Consider the following 21,640-nt stretch of genomic DNA (forward strand, 5'->3'; position numbering starts at 1 on the left):
CAATCCAAATTATTGAAACAAATAAAGAGCAAAATAAAGGTATTTGTAGATATGCTGAGGAAGATTACCTTCCAGGTATTATTTCTGTAAATAAAGATATTTTCAAAGAATTGTATGCAATAGTACAACAATTCACAAAAAAATCCACTGATAGCTGGGAGTCAGGAAATTTAGGAAACATTGAAACTAAGATTTATTTTTTTAGTATCAGAGCTAGTAAGGCGGTATAGAAATAAATCAGTGTAAAATGGATCATTTGAAACACAGCATATTTTAAAAGGTAGATGATTCTAGTATTAGGCTGACATTTGCATAGATTCTCCTCCTCCCCCCCATAGTTAAAACAAATATTTAAAAATAAAAATAAAATGCTCCTATAAATTATAGGAACACAAAAATTCTACCATATATTTTTGATCCCAATATGAAGTCAATTATAATATGACATGATTATGAGCAATTTTTTATGGTGTTTAAAGAAAGATATTTGATTTATCTTTTTATCATTTTCTTGATTAAATATTTAGTGCAATATGAATATTTCTTCTTTAAATACTCACCACTTTATTGGGTCCAACAATAAATACTGTTTTCAAAAATCATTATCCTGGAAATGCTATTTATTGATTTTCAAAGATTAAAATCAAGCTGTAGACCAAGCATGAATGACAAATTATGTTTACCTAACAGAATCTAAATGTCTGAGTCCCAAAAAAGTAAAAGTGGTGACAAAGCTCACAGAATGTAGAAGACAAAGAAAGAGGCTTAGGAGGGGTCAGGGTAGAGGTCTTAGGTAATTAGAAGTCTCAATTTATTCATTTTATGTGGTGCTGAGAGCCACAGCCGAGTCGGAATGGCCCCTGGCATTTTGCCAATAGTATTGGTTGAGAGTCGAGCCATTAAGATGATGCTGGATTGATTCAATTGTATATTAGACCTTTACAGTCTGCCTCGGCCTACTACTTTGGAGTTCTCACAGAGATTTCTGGAGAGTTCGAATTGGTTGGGGAAGTGCCAGAGGAGGGATTTCCGGTTGGTAGTTCCTAGAGGAGCTGTGGCGTTGGGGAGCGTTCCCGGGAAGCGTGTGTGGAGTGTGCTGGTGGAGTTCAGAAATAAAGTTTGTTCCTGCCTGAGTGGCTCATGATTTGTGCCCAGCCAAACTGCAGCAATATGGTAAAAAGTTAAGAGACTCTGTACAAAGTTGATAGAAGTAAAAATAGAGTTTAATTTTGGTATGTGATTAAGTGTAAATTTATATATATATATAATTTTTAAGTTTGCAAACAACAACAATAACGAAAGTAATATTAGAACCAAAATTTAGTGGGTGAAATAAAGGAGAAAGAGGCAATTTTGTTTTCTTTTATACAAGGCAATTATATATTATTTAAAGTTGACCATTCAATATATAAAATATATCATTTACAATTACATCTATAAACATCAAGAAGAACTTAAAACAAATATTTAAAGATGGTTACTTCTGGGAAGGACAAGATTAAGCTGTAAGATTTTATTATTTTTAATTTTTTAAATTATTGTGTTCAAGTGAATATATTAATTTCCTTAAAATTAATGGAGATAACAAAATTATTTCAGGTGCTTTTAAGCAGGTACTCCTAGTTTGCATGTGCTGCTATGTTTTGCCTTCAGTGTCCTATCCTGTAAGGCACATGAGTTCTGAAAACTTTCTTACTCAGCCTATAAAAATGATATCAACTGTTGTAGTGGAGAAAAGAAAATGATTTCCTTAAGTGAATTTTAACCCTGTTCTTTTTCTTGGCAATGCTTAGTTGAGAGACTGAGATGACAATTGAAAATTAAGATGTGAGAGCTGACATCAAGATAGGAGGTCTGTTGTAGCCACTAGTTTTATAATGAAGTTATGATATAGAAGAGCCACTTTTGGAATGGTGGACTAAGGATCTCTGAAAAAATACTCCGCTAAAAAGCAGCAAGAACAATGGAAAAAATTTGTCGAAGTAAATTTATTTCAAGACTTGAAATTAACCAAAATTAGCCAATCTGAAGAGCATTTATTCAAGAAAAACTTGATAAAAACATCTAACCCTTTTCCCATCTTCCTATTCTCAGTCCTACAGTGGACTAATTGGTAAATCTTAGTATAATTTGAAAAAGAATTAATGCCAATTCAAAAAATGTCTTCCAAAAAATGAAACTGGCAAGAAGCCAACATTACCTATCTACACCAAACAAGAACTTCACAAACAAGGTAACACATCAATATCCCTTATGAGTACAAACAGAAGATAGTCTCAACAAAATACCTGAAAGCAAACATAAAATAATCTGGTGAGATTTGTTCTAAATGCAAGATTTGCTCAACACCAAAAATTATTGAATGCAATATACCATTTTTTAGAATAAAATACAAATTAACATAATCATTTCAATAGACATAGAAAATATCTGTGACAAAATACAACCACGTTTCATGATAAAATCCTCAACAACCTAGGAATTGAAGGGAATTATCTCAATCTGATAAAGGCTGTCTGTGAAAAATCCATAGCTAACATTATATTTAATGGAAAAATACTGAGAGTTTTTCTCCAAGGATCAGGAAAAAGGACCAAGAAGTCTCCTTTCATCACTGCTATTCTATATTGTATTTGAATTTCCAGTCAAAGCAATCAAACAATGAAAAGAAATAAAAAAGCATCCAGATTGGAAAGAAAAAATTAAAATTATCCCTAATTGCATATGACATGATTTTTGAATGTAGAAAATCCTGAGAAATACACACACACACACACACACACACACACACAGACACATACACACATACACTTTGAAGGAATAAGCAAGTTCAACACGTTTGCAGGATAAAAAATCAATAAGCAAAAATCAATTACATTTATATTCATTAGCACTGATAAAGTGAATATATGAAAATGAAATTAAGAGGACAATTCCATTTACAGTAGCATCAATAAGATAATTAAAAATGAACTTTGATGTTTTCCTTATATCATATACACAAATAACCTGTCCAAATCATCTATAGACTTACTGTAGTGTCTAAAAATATTCCATTGAAATTTTTGCAGAAACAGAAAAACAATCCCTCTAAAATTCACATACAATTTCAAGGGATCCTGAGTACCCAAACCAATCTTGAAGACAACAAAGTTGAGGGTTTCAGGCTTCCTGGTTTAAAAACTTCCAACAAAGCTAGATAATCAAAACAGTATCATATTGGCATAAAAACAGGCCAGTGGAATAGAATAGAAGACCCAGAAATAAGCCTTTATATTTATGATTGAATAACTTTTGAGGAAAGTGCCAAGATCATTCAATGGTGGAGAGGACAGTCTTTTCAATAAATGATGCTAGGAAAATTGGATATTGATATGTGAAATAATGGATTTGGCCTTTTCCCATATCGTGTACAAAAATTTACTCAGTACTGACCAAAGACTTAAATGTAAAAGCTAAAACCATAAAAAATCTTAGAAGAAGAAAATAAGTATGAGAATTTTCATCACCCTGGATTAGACAATGCATTCTTAGATACGACACCAAAACATGAGTGAAAGAACATCCTGCCCCCCCCCCCCCCCCCGCCATACACACACAGCGAAAGAGAGAGAGAGAGAGAGAGGGGGTGGGTGAGAGAGGGAGAGGAAGATTGATTCAACTTCCTCAAAACAAAACAAACTTAAATGTGATCATCAACACATCATCAAGAAAATGAAAAGACAAAAAAAATATGTAATGAGACAAATATTTGTGAATCATGTATCTGATAAAGGACTTGAATCCAGAACTTATAAAACACAGTTGCAACTCAATAATGAAAAACCAATCCAATTTTAAAATGAGGGAAAAGAAGATTTAAATAGATACTTCTCCTCGAAAGATATACCAATGGTTAATAAGCACATGAAAATATTCTTGACATTATTAGTCATCAAGAAAAAAGAAATCAAAAGTACAATGTGATACTCTTTCACATTCCTAAGATATCTATAATCCAACAAGTGCAAAACAACAGATATTGGCAAATAGAGAAAATGGAATGTTCATCTGCTAGTGAAATATGTGATAATGAAGGATAGTGTAGCTATCTTGGAAAACATTTTTTAGTTTAAAGATTTCAACAAAAATCTTCTATTGACCCACAAGTTCTAATCTTAGGCATGTAGTCAAAAAAAAACCCTGTAAACTGTTATTCACAAAACACTTCTATACAAATGTTTATAACAGCATATGCCTATCATCCCCCAAAAAGAAACAACCCAAAAGTCCATCAACTGATAAATGGACAAATGAAGGGTGGTAATGTATAAAATGGAACATTACTCGCTCATATAAATGACTGAAGCACTGATATATGGAACAGCATGGATGAACCAAAACATTATACTAAGTAAAAAAAAAGCCACACACAAAATGACCACATATTGTATGATTACATTTATATGGAATGCCCCAAATAGGCAAATCTATAGAGACAGGAAGTCAATTAATGATTGCCAGAGGGTAAGGGGAAGAGCAAATGGGAAATGACTGCCAGTGAGGGCATGTTTCCCTTTTGGTGTGATAAAACTATTCTGAAATTCTGAAATTAGATAGTGGTAATTGTTCAAGAAATATGTGAATATAGTAAATCAATTTACATTCCAAAAAAAAATTAAACATTAACCTAAACAAATGTGATTATGGAGAACTGTGTATCTCCTTAATAGTTACCTACATTTGCTTATATATATTTTCCTTATAATATATATAATATTATAATATATATATAATATATATATATCCTCCTAAGTTAATCATTGCTACTCATTGCTACTCATTTTCCATTCCTCATATTTATTTCTTTATCAGGTTTCACTCCTGCCAATGTCCTACTACCATCTTATTTATAGTTCTTGGGAAATCCCCCACTTTTTCTGGTAGCTTCTCTACCAAGAGTTCCGAATCAGCCTTTGACCATCTTGTATTGAAACTGTCATAACATTCTTTCTAGACCTCTGGCCTTAACCCCTGCCCCCACTTCCATCTGTCCAAACTCAAAGCTTCTATGCATTGGACAAAAGACCCACTGTACCTCTTATCTCATCCTGTCCAAAGTCTCCTGTTTACCCTGGGTTCCAGGCTCCTGTTTATGCAAGGATCTTTTTCCTTGTCACTTTTCTACTCAGCCTTGGCATCCTCATTCCTTATTGTCTCCAACCTTTTGATCTCTAACTACCTATAAAGAACTCCTAGGAGCTAAGAAAGTTCATGACACTTCCCTAAGTTACATTTAAATTGAAAATACTCTGGGTGGAAAAAAAGAGTAGCAGCAATTTTCTATTTTTAAAATCACCTGAACCCTCTGTTCTCACACATCTACAGACCAAAGGTTCTTAATTTTGGCTGCAAAATATGGAGAATGTAGTTCTCTCTGTCTGCTGTAACAAATACCACAAACGTAGCAGCTTAAAAACAACAGAAATCTATTCTCTTATAACTCTGAGGTCCAGAATATCAATGGGCTGGAACCACCATATTGGCAGAATTTTGTCCTCTCAGAGAGTTCTAGGGGAGAATTTGTTCCTATCTCTTCCCACTTCTGGTGGTTGCTAGAATTCCTTGGCTTGTGGCTGGGTCATTTCAATCGTTAAGGCTAGAATTTTCATATCTCTTTGACTTTACATCACCTTATCTTCTGTGTATAGATGTCCAAATCTCTGTCTCCATTTTGTAAGCATACCCATGGCCTAATCTCATATATAGAAAACTCTAAGATTACACACACACACTTTTAGAGTTAAACAAGTTCAGCAAAGTTACAGGATTAAAATCAAAACACAAAAACCAGTTATCTTTCTATATACCATCAAGGAACAATTTGAAAAGGAAATCAAGAAAACAATTCAACTTACAATAGCATTGGAAAGAATAAAATACTTAGAAATGAACTTATCCATTGAGCCAAAAGACATGAAAACAGAAAACCACACAACATTTCTGAAATATCAAAGAAGAAATTAAAGAAGACACTCATCAATGGAAAGACATTCTGTGTTCATGGATTAGTATACTTAGAATTGTTAAGATGTCAAGACTACCCAAAGTGGTTAGATACAATCCTTATCAAAATTCCATTTGCATTTCTTTCAAAAAAAGGAAAAAAATCCTCTAACGTTCAGAAAGAATCTCAATGCACCCTGATCAGCCAAAACATTCTTGACAAAAAAGACAAAGTTAGAGGTCTTACGCTTACTGGTTTCAAAACTTACTACAACGCTATGGTAATGAAAGCAATGTAGTAATATATATTCTAATGGAATAGAAGAGAGAACTCAGAAATTATCCTTTACTTATACGTTCACATGATTTTTGATCAAAAGTGACAAGACCATGTAATTTAGTGAGGGAAAGTTCAGTCTTTTCTTCAACAAATGGTGCCTATATATCAGGACATAAGCTTGCAGAATAATGAAATAGAACTCTTTTCTTATACCATATACAAAACTTAACTCAAAGTTTATCAAATATCTAAATATAGGAAAAATATAGCTATGAAACTTTCAATAGAAAACAGGGGATTTGCTTTACAACAATGATTTGACTATGGAAGAACTTTGGATTGGGCAAAGGGTGGGGGGAGGGGTGTGGGAGCAAGAAAGATGATGGAATGTGATGGACATCATTACCCTAGGTACATATATGATGCTTCTGTACATTGATTACAACCAGAGAATTGAAATTTTGTGCTCCATTTGTGTATGATGAATTGAAATGCATTCTGCTGTCATGTAAAACTAAGTAGAACAAATAAAAATAATAATAATTAAAATAAGGCAACTCATATTATTTGCACATAATTTATCTGATAATGGATTAAAATACAACATATACACAGAACTCCTATAATTCAGTAATAAACAACAAAACAACCTAGTTTAAATTGGGTAAAGGACCTGAATAGGTATTCTTTTCTAAAAAAAAAAAAAATACAAATGCCCAATAAGTCTATGCCAAGGAAAATGCAAATCAAAACCAACTGGAGATGTTGCTTCTTCACATCCTTTAGGGTGACTACTATAAACACAACAGCAAAACAGGAAGTAACAAATGTTGGCAAGGATGTGGAGATACAGGAACTCTCTTATACTGTTGGTGAAAGTATAAAATGGTGCAGCCACTATGAAAAACAGTATGATGGTTCATCAAGAAATTAAAAATAGAATTGCCATATGCTCCAGCAATTCCCCCGCTGAGTATATAAGAAAGAGAATTGAAAGCAGCTTCTTGAAGAGGAATTGTATGCTCAAGTTTAAACCAGTATTATTCACAATAGCCAAAAGGTGGAAAAAAACCAAGTACTCTTCAGTGGAGGACTGGATAGGAAAAATGTATTATATACTTACAGTGGGGTATTTTTTAGCCTTAAAAAGGAAGAAAGTTCTCACACATGCTACATAGATGAACTTTGAGAACATATGTTATAAGCTAGATACCTCAGGACAAATACTGTAGGATTCCTCTTACATAAAGTACCTAGAGTAGTCAAATTCATAGGGACAGATAATCGAATGGTGCTTACTGGGATAGAGAAGGAAACAATGGAGAGTTGTTTTTTTTTTTTTTTCTGGTACAAGGGATTAAACCCAGGGATGCTTAACCACTGAGCTACATATCTAGAGCTTATTTATTTATTTATTTATTTTGTGGGGGGATACCAGGGATTGAACTCAGGGGCACTTGGCCACTTAGGAACATCTCCAGCCCTATTTTGTATTTTATTTAGAGACAGGGTCTCACTGAGTTGTTTAACACCTTGCTGTTGCTGAGGCTGGCTTTGAACTCATCATCCTCCTTCTCAGCCTCAAGCCATTGGGATTACAGGCCTGTGCCACTGTACCTGGACTTATTTATTTATTTTTATTTTTTGAGACAGCATCTCCCTAAGTTGGTTAGGGCCTCACTAAATTGATCCTCCTGCCTCAGCCTCCTGAATTGTTTCCATCATAAGCACGGACACTGTGCCTGACTGAAAGTTATTTTTAATGGTTACACTGCTTCAGTTTTGCAAGATGAGAAGATTTTTGGACATGAATGCTGGAGATGGTTACATGATAATGCAATGTGACTGCCATTTAAAAATTGTTAAGATAGTGTATTTTGTATATATTTTATGAGAAAAGAAACACTGATTCTTGGGTACCATTTCTAGAAATTATTATTAATTGTATTGAAGTGGTTCATGGACACTTATAATTTAAAAAAATTGTATGTTCATCTAGGACTTTGACCTACTGTTCTGAGTAAACCATAGATAAGCTAAAGGAAAGGAGTTGACTTTTTTTCCCCCTTTCCAAAATACTTCTTTCTGATCCATTTCATTCACACAATCTTTTTATGCAATTTTTTTTCTTCTTTCAAGAAACCTACTGCTGCAGGTACCTTCTACTAAGAATAGATTACAGGCAAGTAATTTATATGAAGGATTTAGTGACTTTTGTCATGCAAAAAGATCAAAGAAATTTTTAAAAGAACCGAGTAAGTTAGGATTCCATGTACACTGCCAGGTCCTTAAATCTTGCGAGAAGAACATGTTGCCAGAATAGTTCTAAATGCTTTACAGATTTAACCCCCTATTACTTCATATTGTTATATTGCCTATTGAACAGATGTGCAATTTGAGGCAAAAAGCAGTAAGGTATCTTGCCAATGGACACTCAGCCCTTAAGTGCCCCAAATGCTAATTCCAGAGTGCAAGTGCCCAAACATTACCCTGTCCTTTTGTACCATCACAGCTCTGCTGCATGTTCTCATTCCTAATCTGTTGTGCCTGTGCTGTGTGGCTCCTATAGTTGAATCTGGTATGTTCTTCACAGGCCCATGTGTTGAAGGTTTGGTTCTCAATGCAGCAACATTCAGAGGTGAGGCTTTTGGGAAGTTATTGGATCAGAAGGGGTTTGATTTCATCAATGGATTCATGCACTGAGGGATTCATAGGTAAATAGACTATTGGGAGGTGGTAGAAGCTGTAGGAGTTGAAATCTAGTTGGAGAGAGTAGGTCCTTGGGAGTGTGGCTTTGGGGACTATATCTTGTCCCTGGTCTTTTCTCTTTCATCTTTTCAACTGCCATGAGGTGAGCAGCTTTACTCTGTCCTACCATGAGGTATACTGCTTTATCACAGACCCAGGAACAATGGAGCCAGCTGAGCATGGGCTGAAACCTTTGAAACCATGAGCCAAAATAAATCTTTTCTCCTTTAAATTGTTTTACTCAGGTATTTTGTTACAGAAACAAAAAACAAAAGGAAACAACAGTGGCTTTTTGAAAACTATTCAATCACTCTGGGATTCTTTCCTCATGAGCATCTGTTATTTGTGAAATGAAGCACTGTCTTTAGTTGGAAATGGATATCCTGACATACTCAAGGTCCAACCAATTTCTTTCTGATAGAGACACCTATTTATTTATTTATTTATTTAGCCCTCTACCTTTCTTATTAATCAGCATATGCCAGGTTATCACAATCTATTTGAGACAGGGACCTGCAAGTATGAATGTCTTACAAAGTCTGGGCTGAAGTAAAACTTTGCAATAGTCTGATCTGCTCATTTTATGAGGAAACTGAGGCAGAGAAGGAGCTAAAGGTCCAGCCTTTTAACTCCCAGGTGGTAACTTTCTCCTACAATATGATACATTTTAGAGAATCACTTCTCAAATTTGTGTTCATGAATTACCTGGGGATCTTGTTAAGATAGAAATTCTGATTCAGCTGTTCTGGGTGGAGTCTGAGGTTCTGTATTTTGAACAAGCTCCCAGGTGATGCTAATACTGCTGGTCTTGCCCAAATCTCTGGGGAAAATTCTAATATTACTTTATGAGATCTCATGAGACTTGTGACCATGATAGCAAATATAATTATAAACATTTTGGAATTTGGAATTTGGAAAGTTACTGTCACAGGTGATGGAGAAAATAAGAGAGACTGGAAACTGAGTTTAAGGATTGTATGGGGTTAGCTAGCCTGGAATATGGAATGGCTCATAGCAGGACTATTTTGCTTGTGAGGTATAAAATCCAGACCATAATAACTTAGGCACAAATGGGAATGAATCAGCTTATTTAATTCAAGTCTGAGGCCAGGTCTGTAGGTTTAAGCCAGACTGGATATATGTACTCAAAGGAATGTCTCTCTCCTTATTTGTGTGTTGACTTCATTCTCAGAGGACTTCACCACTTATGATTGACAGTAGAAAAGGACAGACTACATTCCTAAGAATTTCAGCAAAATCTCTGACATTTCTTTCTTGGCAACACCATGGTCAAATATCCATCCTGGAGCTGTGATAAGTCCCACACAAACACATGAACTGAGAGTAGGGAAGGAAAGTCCTCCTCAAAGAAAAGTGAGGTAAACAGGAAGGAGGAATGAATATTGGGAAAACAACAGTAACAGATGCTCATCCCAGAGTGTGGGGCCTCTTGAGTAACTGAAGGCATTAAGTACTTGGGCGGGAGATTAGAGGCCCAACAAGGTGCTAGGACTTGAAGCATTTACTTAACTGATGTAATAAGTCTGGTAACAAATGCTTTTCCAGTGGTATGATCCAGTTGGGATTCTTGCTGAATCAATGCTTCTCAGGTTCTGATTTAGTAGGTTTGGAATAGAAGCTGAGTCCACATTTCTCACAAACTCCAAGGTAATGCTGATATTACTGGTTTATGGACCACATTTTGGTCTGGGGCTGTGCCTCAGTATCAATTTCAATAATCTCCATCTATGGAAAATTCTGCATTTGATTGCTCTCCCTTTGAATTGGTAGGTGTTGGGAGCACCTGTACCCCCTTGATAGTCTTTGTCCTGCTCTCAGTTACCTCACCTCTCTTAGGAGTCATATGGAGGTGAGAGACAGCCTTTCTGCCAGAAACACAGGTTTTCATTCTAATTTCTAGATTCTAGGACTATATGGGTTTAAGGCACTGGGGCAAAGGAGATTCCTGGCCTTGGGTGCTGGGAAGGTTAGTTGTCTGGCTCACAATCATTATTTAATAAAGGAGCCAGAGACTTATTGATCACTTATTGTTCTTTGGTCTTTGACTAAAGTGGTTTGCCAAAGCCCAGATGACTGCAGCTGCTAAAGCCAACTCTCATCTGCAGAATGACCATGTTGACCCACAGGTTGATGAGCCAGACCAAACAGTGGTTGTCCAGAGCCACTGAGTTTTGGGGAGGTTTGCACTATTGCATTACCATAGCAACAGATTACTAAAAGACTCTATAAACTTGGGAAATGTTTTTAATTTTTCTAAGTCTCTATAAAATGGAGATGAACTCACATAGAGGTATTGTGAAGATTAGATATCGTAAGGGGGTGAAAAGCTTGACCCAGTATTCCAGCAAATGGCAGAATTAGAATTAGAGTTTTCTCTCTTTTTAAGAAGGCTCATGGAGAAAGAAACTTTGGTAGAATTAAGAAGAAATGGTTTGGTTTGGGGCTGGGGATGTGGCTCAAGCGGTAGCATGCTCGCCTGGCATGCGTGCAGCCCGGGTTCGATCCTCAGCACCACATACAAACAAAGATGTTGTGTCTGCCAAAAACTAAAAAATAAATATTAAAATCCTCTCTCTCTCTCTCTTAAAAAAATTTTAACAAAAGAAGAAATGGTTTGAAAAGAACAAAAGAGGGAAAGAAACGTTTATAGATTCCTGCTTGGTGTCAGGTGCTTTCCAAGGTCCTTAAATATATTTTATATCATCCTACCCTCCCTACCAACTTATGAAGCTGTTTTACGATCCCCTTGTTAGAGTTGAGGAAATTACAACTCAGGAAAATGAGCTGACTTTGTCAAAGTCACATAATCAGGAGTGCAGGCCTTGCACAAAAACAAAACAAACTTATGTTTTTTACTCTAATTATCTTTTTATTAGTGGAAAGATGCACTATTAACCCTTGATTCAAATGTTAATCACAATAGTTTTTATTAAAATATTTTTTATTCAAAACTTCCCTAGAACAAGAAAACAGATATTTTAACCAAACCTTTCCAATATTATTATTATTTTTTTCTGTTTGACTTACAATTTATCTTCTTTCTTTCTAGAACCAGTTTCTCCTGCCTGCATATCTCTCTCTCTCTCTCTCTCTCTCTCTCTCTCTCTCTCTCTCTTCTCTCTCTCTCTGTCTTATTTTTTCTTTCCTTTTCTCCCCTTTATCTCTCCCTAGCACAGGCTGCCTTCTGTCTGTGGTTAAAATTCAAGGGGAAGACAAGTGACTCAGCAAGCTAGATGTTAAATCTCAGTGGTATATTTGTTCTTAAGGAAGAAAAAAAAATTTTTCTTAGCAGCATACCGAGAGAGAGAGAGAGAGAGAGAGAGAGAGAGAGAGAGAGAGAGAGAGAGAGAGAGAGAACAAGAAAGAGAGAGGGAGCACTTATAGGAAAAACATCTTAGGTATACACAGGCTATACTTTTTATTTTTATTTTTTATTCAACCAAGGAGGAGAATAGCTCTGGATCACAACATAGTTTAAATAAATCTCTACATTCCATTCATGCTATCCTGAGTGAGCCATATTTTCCCATGTGTTTAATGTCTGTAGGAAATGAGTCTTAGATTGCCTTGGTCAAGTTCTATTCCTCACCTCTCTACCTGAGACTTTATCCTCACACATATAGCTTTTCTATTTGTATCCACTATAGATAGGTTTGGTGAAACTGAGTAACAAATATCTTCATGTTCATAATGGCTTAAGGTAACAAGTTTATTCTTTTATGTGGCACTTTCCTAGTATTCATTAATAGATTTCCATTTTTGGAGACTCTAATTTCAGCTTCCATGGTTGTCAATGTAGGGAGAAAGGAAGAGTCCATCAAGCTCAAGTACTTAAATGCTTCCACTGGAGAGACATATACCATTCCTGCTCATATTTAACTGTATAAACCAAGTCATGTGGCTTCTTATTTTAACGAGTAGGGAAGTATAGACCTCCCATTTTTCTGGAAAAGTAGAGCAAGAGTTTTATAAAGAGTTATAATAACTAATTCAGATAACATCCCTCAAGGTCAGATAGAATCCTTGCTTCTCCTGGACTAAAGATAAAATAGGATCCTGGCAAGATCACTTTCCTTTTGGGTAGACCAACCTATTTCCTTGGGAAAAAAAATAATGCCATATCTTATCATACTGGTTAGCAGTTTAATGTGTATTTTATAAGGAATTTCAGTGTCTTGAATAAGTACCATTAGATTTTATTTTTTAAACTGATATTTACAGCCAGGTGTGGTGGCACGTGCTTGTAATCCCAGAGGCTTTGGAGGCTGAGACAGGAGAATCTTGAGTTCAAAGCCAGCCATAGTTAAAGATTAGCACTCTGACAATATTAATTCTGCCTATCCAATAACATGGGAGATCTTTGCATTTTCTAAATTGTTCTTTGATTTCTTTCTTTAATGTTCTGTGGTTTTCATTGAAAAGGTCTTTCACCTCTTTTTTTTTTTTTTTTTAGGTTGATTCCCAAACATTTTCTTTTTAATTTATTTTTAAGGCTATTGCAAATGGAATAGTTTTCCTAATTTCTCTTTCAGCTAATTCATCATTGTTACATAGCAGCACAATTGATTTATGGATATTAATTTTATATCCTGATATTTGCTGAATTTGTTTATGAGTTATGCAAGTTTTCTGGGATCTGCAAAATATAAGCTCATGTCCTTGGCAACAGGAATTGTTTGAGCTCTTCTTTTTCTCCCCTTAATTTCTTTCTTTTGCCTAATTGCTCTCACTAGAGTTTCAGGGAATGTGTTGAATAGAATTGGTGGAACGGGATGTCTCTGTCCTCCTCCACTTTTTAGAGGGAATATTTTCAATTTTTTCTCCATTTAGAATGAAGTCAGCCTTGGGTTTAGCATACATAGTTTTTACAATGTTGAGGTTTATTCCTACTATCCTCAGTTTTTCAAGTGTTTTGAACTTGAATGGATGCTGAATTTTGTCAAATGCTTTTTCTTCATTTATTGAGATAATCATGTGATTAAAAAAAAAATCCAGCCATAGCAACAGCCAGGTGCTAAGCAACTCAGTGAGACCCTGTCTCTAAATAAATTACAAAATAGGGCTGGGGATGTGGCTTAGTGGTTGAGTGCCCTGAGTTTAATCCCCGGTACCCCACTGCCCAATGATATATACATTGGAATGATATCCTTAAAAATTGAGAACATTTTATACTGTTCTTTCTTTAGTCTATTGTTACTTGTTATGTGACTCACATTGCTTGTGCTCTTGTCAGGAGACTTTAGCTTTTTAAAAATTTCTTATATTTTAAGCCTTTAACCCAAAATGATCACTGAGCTCCAGGAAGCTAAAACCTTGTTCATATCAGAGATACAAAATTTAGGTTCCCAAAGTGGACTAACTTTTCAAATATGTAACATTTATTTTAAGAAACTGCATGCACATGTCTAAATTTCAGCAAAATATAGGCCCTCTTTTGACTTCCTAAAAAGCTTATAATATTTGCTACCAAATATGGTTAAGATAACCTGGCTTAGAAAGCTGAAAACACTAACTACACGGAAACAGTTTCTAGAACAGTGCTGTTCAATATAACATTTTGTGATAATAGAAACTGTTCTTTAGCTAAATTGTTCAAAACTAACCATATGTGGCCATTCAGCACTTGACATGTGGCTAGTGTGACTGAGGAAGTGAATTTTAAATTATGTTTAAATTAGGACCGTTTAAATTTAAATCTAAATATCCACCTGTGGCTTTATTGAATAGCATAGTTCTAGAAGTTTGACTTTTGGTAAATGGTTATTATTGTTTAATTTTTTCAATAAATGAAAATGCATCCATAACTCGAAATAATGAAGCTCTTGTGTGTATTCCTGATCTAGTTACTGAGAACCTGAGAGTGCTGTGGAGGGATCTATTTTAATTCTGGGGAATGAGCACCCTAGAATTCTAGTTTCTACACAATCAGTTCTTGGTAATGGATTCCAGGTTAGGCTATGCTGGGGACAAATTTGGACTGTGGTATGGGATAGCAGGCAAGTTGGAGATTATCGGAGAGCAGCACTGTCATCTCAGCTATATGTTGCCCTGGTATCTTCACCTAGTAAGACCTATTTACTCAGGAAGGTGGTCTGAAGTAATGGTCAAAGAGAAGCCCTTGCCAGCTCGTGCTGCCAAAAAATATCTGAGATTCACAAATGTAAGATCATCTCATTACTGACTTCCACTGTCATCATTCTTCATGACTGTTGGGGATCAAGCTTAATGGTTTGTACCTCCTTCCACCATCTCCCAGATCAGTGTGCCCTCCCAAAACAACAATTACTGTATCCTCAAACTTTCCTAAGTATTAAACAAACATAGGTTCACACCTGTCCTTCAAGCATATACACAAAGGTCAAATGCTCCCCTTATATGTAGACCAGATCTCTCCAATGCAGATCTTTTGGAGTGGTCATCGACCACCACTATTACTAGGAAAAAGAAGTTCAGAACATGTCTAAGCCCTAAAGATACAGAAATAGATACAAGGATTTCTTCTTTCAGGAGCTTCCAGCCAACAGAGAGAGACAGTTAATTCATGATAATGCATAGTGACCGTATGAGATGCTTAGAAACACGATAGAGAGTGACACAATAGGAATATTCAGAGTTAGATTAATGTTCCTCCTACTTTCTTAGAACTCGGAGAATGGAATATTTCCAGAAATGTTTATGGCAGAGGCTGGCTCATCCTCACCAATCCTATTCCCTCTTTCTAGTTTCACAGGCTAACATTACCTAGCCACACTTTTGTTATGTGGAGATCATATGACAAGGTTCTGGCCAACGTATCTAGTCAAACTGATGAGCTTCCCTTGAGTCCCCCTGCTTTTCCTTCCCATTTTCTATTCTCTTACAACAGTCATGGAGGCCAAATGAAGAGGATGGTATCTCATAAAATAAATGGAATTGTATCTTTGAAACACAGCTTGGCGGGAAGACCCACAAAGCCTCATGAGCCCACTGGATTTTTATGAATGAAATAAACTTTTGTTGTGTTAAGCCACCATAATTTGGAGGCTGTTATAGGTGCTAGCAAAAATCACCCTTACTGATATATTGTCCAAGCTGGCTTCAATTTTGATATGAGATGTAATCATAAGCTTTTAGAACTTAGAAATCTCTCCGTTTATTTGATCTCTTTATTTCAGTGAAGAAATGAAATGACTTGCTCAAGTTCATACAGGCAATTCTTGGAGTTACCTAAGATCCTCAGTCTCCCAATTCACAAAGGCCAACTCTACAAGCCATACTTGCCTCTATTAGTCTGTACATAGTTTTCAGCACTCCTGCATGACTGCAGTGAAACAGAAACACAGATTAAATTTTATGGAAAATAAAAATCATCTTATAGAGAGGGGAATATTGGGGTTTAGCAGAAGTGTTTTTATTTTATTGGCATATATGTAGGTTGTTAAGTGTTTAATTTGCAACATGGCTGGATTTATTTATCAGGATAATTTTAGTTTGTCATTAGGACATTGCCTTATTATAATGTTTTTTTTAAAATTCTGTGCCTGGTATATAAATCTTCCATTACCAGGAGGAGGAGAAGGTTGAAATTCTTTGGGTGCAACCCATGGATTCATTGATTAACGAGAAAAGTAGACTGTAACTTTGTTGAGGCTCCGTGCCATCAGGTTCAACCCCAAGTTTCTCGGATCATTTGCTTAATCCATGGCATACATGCTTTCTAGGATAAAGTTGGACAAAAGAACGAAGGATTATTGAATTGTTGTAGTAGATACTGTTGCTTGCATGGTCGATCATACTTATATGGTGGCAAACCTAGACCTGAGTGATAAAGAATATTGGTGAATGTCAACCAGATATGGCAATCTTGGGCTCCTTCATAAAGGATATGTCTAGAAGTGGGAATAAGACTAAATTCCGGCCAGTTAAATGTAAGTAGAAATTGACTGGAGGCTTTTGGGAACTTTTTTCATCTCTGCTAAGATGGAATTAGGAGGAAAGGCCATTATTGTTTGTCCCTTCCTTCCTGTACCTGGATTCAATTGTGTGAGGACATGTCACTCTAAGGAGGGTGAGAAACACCTAGTATGAATTGGGGCATGTTTTAGTCAGTTTTTCACTACTGTGACAAAATGACCTGACAATAATTTTAGAGGAGGAAAATTTTGTTAGGTGGCTCATGGTTTTAGAGGTGCCAGTCTGTAGATGGCCAACTCTGTTGCTCTAGGCTGGAAGGGAAGCAGAACATCATGAAGGAGGGGTGTGGAGGAGGAAAGCAGCTGGGAACATGGCACCAGTAAACAGAGAGAGAGCTCTCCTCACAACAAAATGTAAATGCTAAAGAAAGCCCTGGTGATCCACCTCCTCCAGCCATACCCTACCTGCCTACACTTACCACCCAGTCAATCCTTACCAGTTTATTAATGCACTGATTAGGTTAAGATTCTTATAACCCAATTATTTCACCTCTAAATTTTCTTGCCTTGTCTCACACATAGGCTTTTGAGGAATACCTCATATCTAAATCATAATGGGGCATTTTATTTGTCATATCTTTTCATAACACTCTCTCCCACAAGTGCACAATTGCTTATTTCTCAAATCATTAGAAGCAGGGGGTTGAGAATTAGAACATTATAGGAAATACAAGGTTCTGAACCCATCTCTTCTATGAAAAATTGGCCTGGTCACTATATATACTTTTATATCTTCTACCTGCTCTGAGTATGATTGATACAAAAATTGCTTGCTCACAAATTTCTTTTTTTTTATTGCCGAAGTCTGGCTGGGCACAAAATCACGAGCCACTCAAACAGGAACAAACTTTATTTTTGAAACTCCAGCCAATACCCTGTATGCTCCCGGGAAATATGCCGACCCACACACGCGGCGTTCTCCCAGACACACACACCAACAGGAAATCCCTCCTCCGGAATTCCCTCCTACCATACTTCCCCAACCAATGGGAACTCTCCAGGAGTCCCGTAGCAGGCCGAGGTGGACAGCAGGGTTCTAATATCCAATTGAATGCAGATCTTAACATAATCATATCAACTCAATGGCTTGCTGGCGTCACCTTACAACCAAAAATGCCATGCATCATTTTTTCTTGGCTATGGCTCTCAGCATTTTATAATCAGGCAATAAAAATTTACTTGATAGTGTTATTGGAAGAATTTTATTGGGTTCATTTATTTAATTAATGTTCAGTGATTCAAAAATTGTGGGTCAAAAATTGTGGTAAGCGCTGTCCATACAACAGAAACCTCATGAGTTTCTGCCCTCCTGAAACTTCTGCAGACAGGCAAGAAAAAGCAAAAAGTTAAACAAATATACCAAGACTCAGCAATAGTAATACTTCTATTGGACAGAATGAGATTATGGAGAAAAATAGTGGGGCAGGAGAACCCAGGGGGTAACCAGAAGAAATCTCCAAGAGATCATAAGCTTTAATATGGAACAAGAAAAGAAATGTAAAAGAGCCCACCAAGTGATGAGCAAAGAGCAGGGGAAGAGATTTGTACTGGATGACAGAGCAAAACCAAACATCTTGAGATATAGGAAGAGACTGGGGAAGTGAGAAGGCCAAATGTGGCTGAAGGTCATAAGTTCAAGGGGGAGTGGGAAGAGTTGAGATTGGAGAAGACAGCAGGTACTAGATCATGTAGGACATGTGAAACCCTGAAACAGAAATTGGATTTGTTTATATGAATGTTTTTGAAAGGTGTTTGAACTGAGGACTGATATGAACTTGTAAGATTTTTAAAGAAAACTCTAGCTTTTATGTAAAAAAAAGTGTGGAGATATTCAGAGGTAGCATGGGGATAGCATCTACAAGCAAGAGATGTCCCCGGCTTAGACAGTGAAGCAGAAAGGAAGTGAATGGATCCAAGAGAAAAAAAATTTAGGAAGCAGACACTTCAGGGCTTTCTGATGGATTAGATGTGGTAGTGAGGGGGTGAGAAAAAGAAAGAATTAAATAATATCTTCTAGATATTTGCCTTGAAGAACTGGATAGATGGTGGGGCTACTTTTAAAGAGGAGATTGATGGAGAATGGAGGTTTTGGACATGGGGTAAAAATCAACAGTTTAAAATAAACTTATTTATTGGGGCTGGGGATGTGGCTCAAGTGGTAGCGCGCTCACCTGGCATGTGTGCGGCCCAGGTTCGATCCTCAGCATCACATACAAAGATGTTGTGTCCGCCGAAAACTAAAAAGTAAATATAAAAAAAATTCTCTCTCTCTCACAATCTCTTAAAAAAATTTAAAATAGACTTATTTCTAAATGGCCATTTTTCCAATCTATGTGGAGATATTAGGTTGGCATTGAACATATATCTATACTGAAGCCAAACTGGTGTATCCATTAAACTATTTCTGTGTAACAAACCACACCAGAAGTCAGCAGCTTACAATAATAATTGTTTGTTATCTTATGATTCTGCAGGTTGGTTATTTACTCTGGATTCATCTGGAAGTAGCAGTTGGTCTCACTTGGGTTCTCTCATCCCGCTGTAGTCAGTTGCAAAATAGCTACATGGCCTTGCTTCTGGGGGTTGATTGCTTATCAGCTAGTGTAATGGTCCATGTGGCTTTTCATTCTCTAATGAGGACTTTGGGCTTGTTCCTCTGATAGCAGGAGGATTTCTAGAAGAAGTAAAGGCTTAAGTTCACACTTGACATGCTATCACTTTTCTAGTATTCTGTTGGCCATAGAAAGTTATAAAACCAATCAAGATTTCATTAGGTGGGAAAATAGACTTTATTTCTTGATGGGAGCTTCTGCAAAGTCACATTGCAAAGTGATATGGTAGAGGTGGGCCGTAAGGTGAAAGTCCTTAGCTTATGGGTGTTATTTTTTTTCTTCTTTTTTTATTATTATTAGTTGTTCAAAACATTACAAATCTTTTGACATATCATATTTCATACATTTGATTCAAGTGGATTACGAACTTCCAGTTTTACCCCATATACAGATTGCAGAATCACATCGGTTACACATCTACGTTTTTACCTACTGCCATACTAGTGTATGTTGTATTCTGCTGCCCTTCCTATCCTCTACTATATATAGGTGTTATTTAAAGCATTGAGAATAACTGATCTCAGCTAGAAAGAGGTTGTAGATGAAGAAAAGTTCTAAGAAACTCAAGAATTTTGCTCAAGTTTCTATGAAAAGAACTTAGAAGGAAATTTCAGTTTGGTAGAAGGTAAAATAAGGAATAGAAGCAGAGATTGGCATAGATTAATGTTTGACAAATTGAATCTGAATATGGTTCATATTCATTTATAGAACGTGTTCTCATTTCAGGTCACTCAGGGTAGAAAAAATATGGTGTAAACTATGGTCCCATTGTTAGACAATGTAGAATACACATTTTAGTTTGAAAGACAACCTCATGCTTACAATGAACATAACAATGTATGACAACTAACTATACAGGTATTTGTCCAGACCCCATCTTGATAATTTTTCAATAAGATTAAAAGTTAACTCTTTGGCTTGTTTCATTGGTATTTAAAGTTTGTGAACATACCACCAAATTATATATTTATTATTTGTGGACTCTCTCTCCTCTGTATATGTTATACTGAAATTAAAAATTAGAAAATAAAGCATACCTCAATCCCCTGAGTTGTTAGTGTCTGATAGTTGGCTTATTTTGATTAAAAATAGTAAATATTTTTTCATAATTATTCTAGTTTGGATGTGGAATGTCCTCAAAGACTCATGTCTTTGGTGCAAGACAAGGTCCCTAAGGCAGCAATGTTCAAAAGTAGGTCTTTGCAAAAGTGATTGAATCATGAAGGCTCTGATTTCATCAATGAGTTAGTCCATTGATGGGTTCCTAATTAAATGGGCCATTGGGAGACGGTGGAAATTATAGGAGGTGAGGCCTACCTGGAGGAAGTAGGGAACTTGAGGTGTACACTGGAAGGACATATCTTTCCTGACTTTCTTCCTCTCTTTCTCAGATTCCTGGCCACCATGAGGCCAGCTTTGCTTTTCCACATGCTCCCCATTATGATGTTCTGTTTCACTGCAAGTCCACAGCAATGGGGTCAAGCAACTATGGACTGAAACCTCTGAAACTGTGAGTCAAAATAAATCTTTCTTCCTTTAAGGTGTTTTTTTTTTCAGGTATTTTGTTACAGAAACAAAAAGCTGAGTAGCACAATAACTTAATTGTTTTATTCATTTATATATAGTGATATATTCATACTTCATTTTCAAAATTTAGAAAAAGAGCCGTGGGAATAAACAAAGTATATTTCTTCTTCTTACAAGCAAATTAATATGATGGATTTTGAAATTGTAAAAATTTACAATAGTTTTGAATATTATATCACCTTTGTCTTCAACCCCAGCTTAAATGTAAAAGGACTTTATAGTTATCTGCCTCAACATGCACTGTAATTTTAAAACAGAGCAAAAGAAAATTTCAAACAAGAGAAATTGCTTTTTATAATACATTTATGCTAGCAAAAGGTATAGAAGCCTCTTTTGATGAGACAACTGAAGAAAAAATTGGAACTGTTGGAAAGAAAAGAAGACCCTGCAGGAATATATATATATATATTTTTTTTAAGTGCCAGATCAGATAGGGGCTTGCTTGGAAAACTGGA

At 36.0% G+C, this 21,640-nt stretch overlaps 1 long non-coding RNA gene across 2 annotated transcripts in view; it reads left to right on the forward strand.

The window, feature by feature from the left end:
- The window catches only part of LOC120886167 (uncharacterized), a 274,114-nt gene that overhangs the window by 8,955 nt on the left and 243,519 nt on the right, over positions 1-21,640 (forward strand). For both annotated transcript variants that reach the window (XR_005728912.2, XR_013439552.1), the window contains exon 2: positions 20,990-21,108. This is a non-coding gene — a long non-coding RNA (uncharacterized LOC120886167). The remainder of the gene's footprint in view (positions 1-20,989; positions 21,109-21,640) is intronic.

The sequence above is a fragment of the Ictidomys tridecemlineatus genome, chromosome 5 (genome assembly GCF_052094955.1).
Source record: "Ictidomys tridecemlineatus isolate mIctTri1 chromosome 5, mIctTri1.hap1, whole genome shotgun sequence".
NCBI classification, from domain to species: domain Eukaryota; kingdom Metazoa; phylum Chordata; class Mammalia; order Rodentia; family Sciuridae; genus Ictidomys; species Ictidomys tridecemlineatus.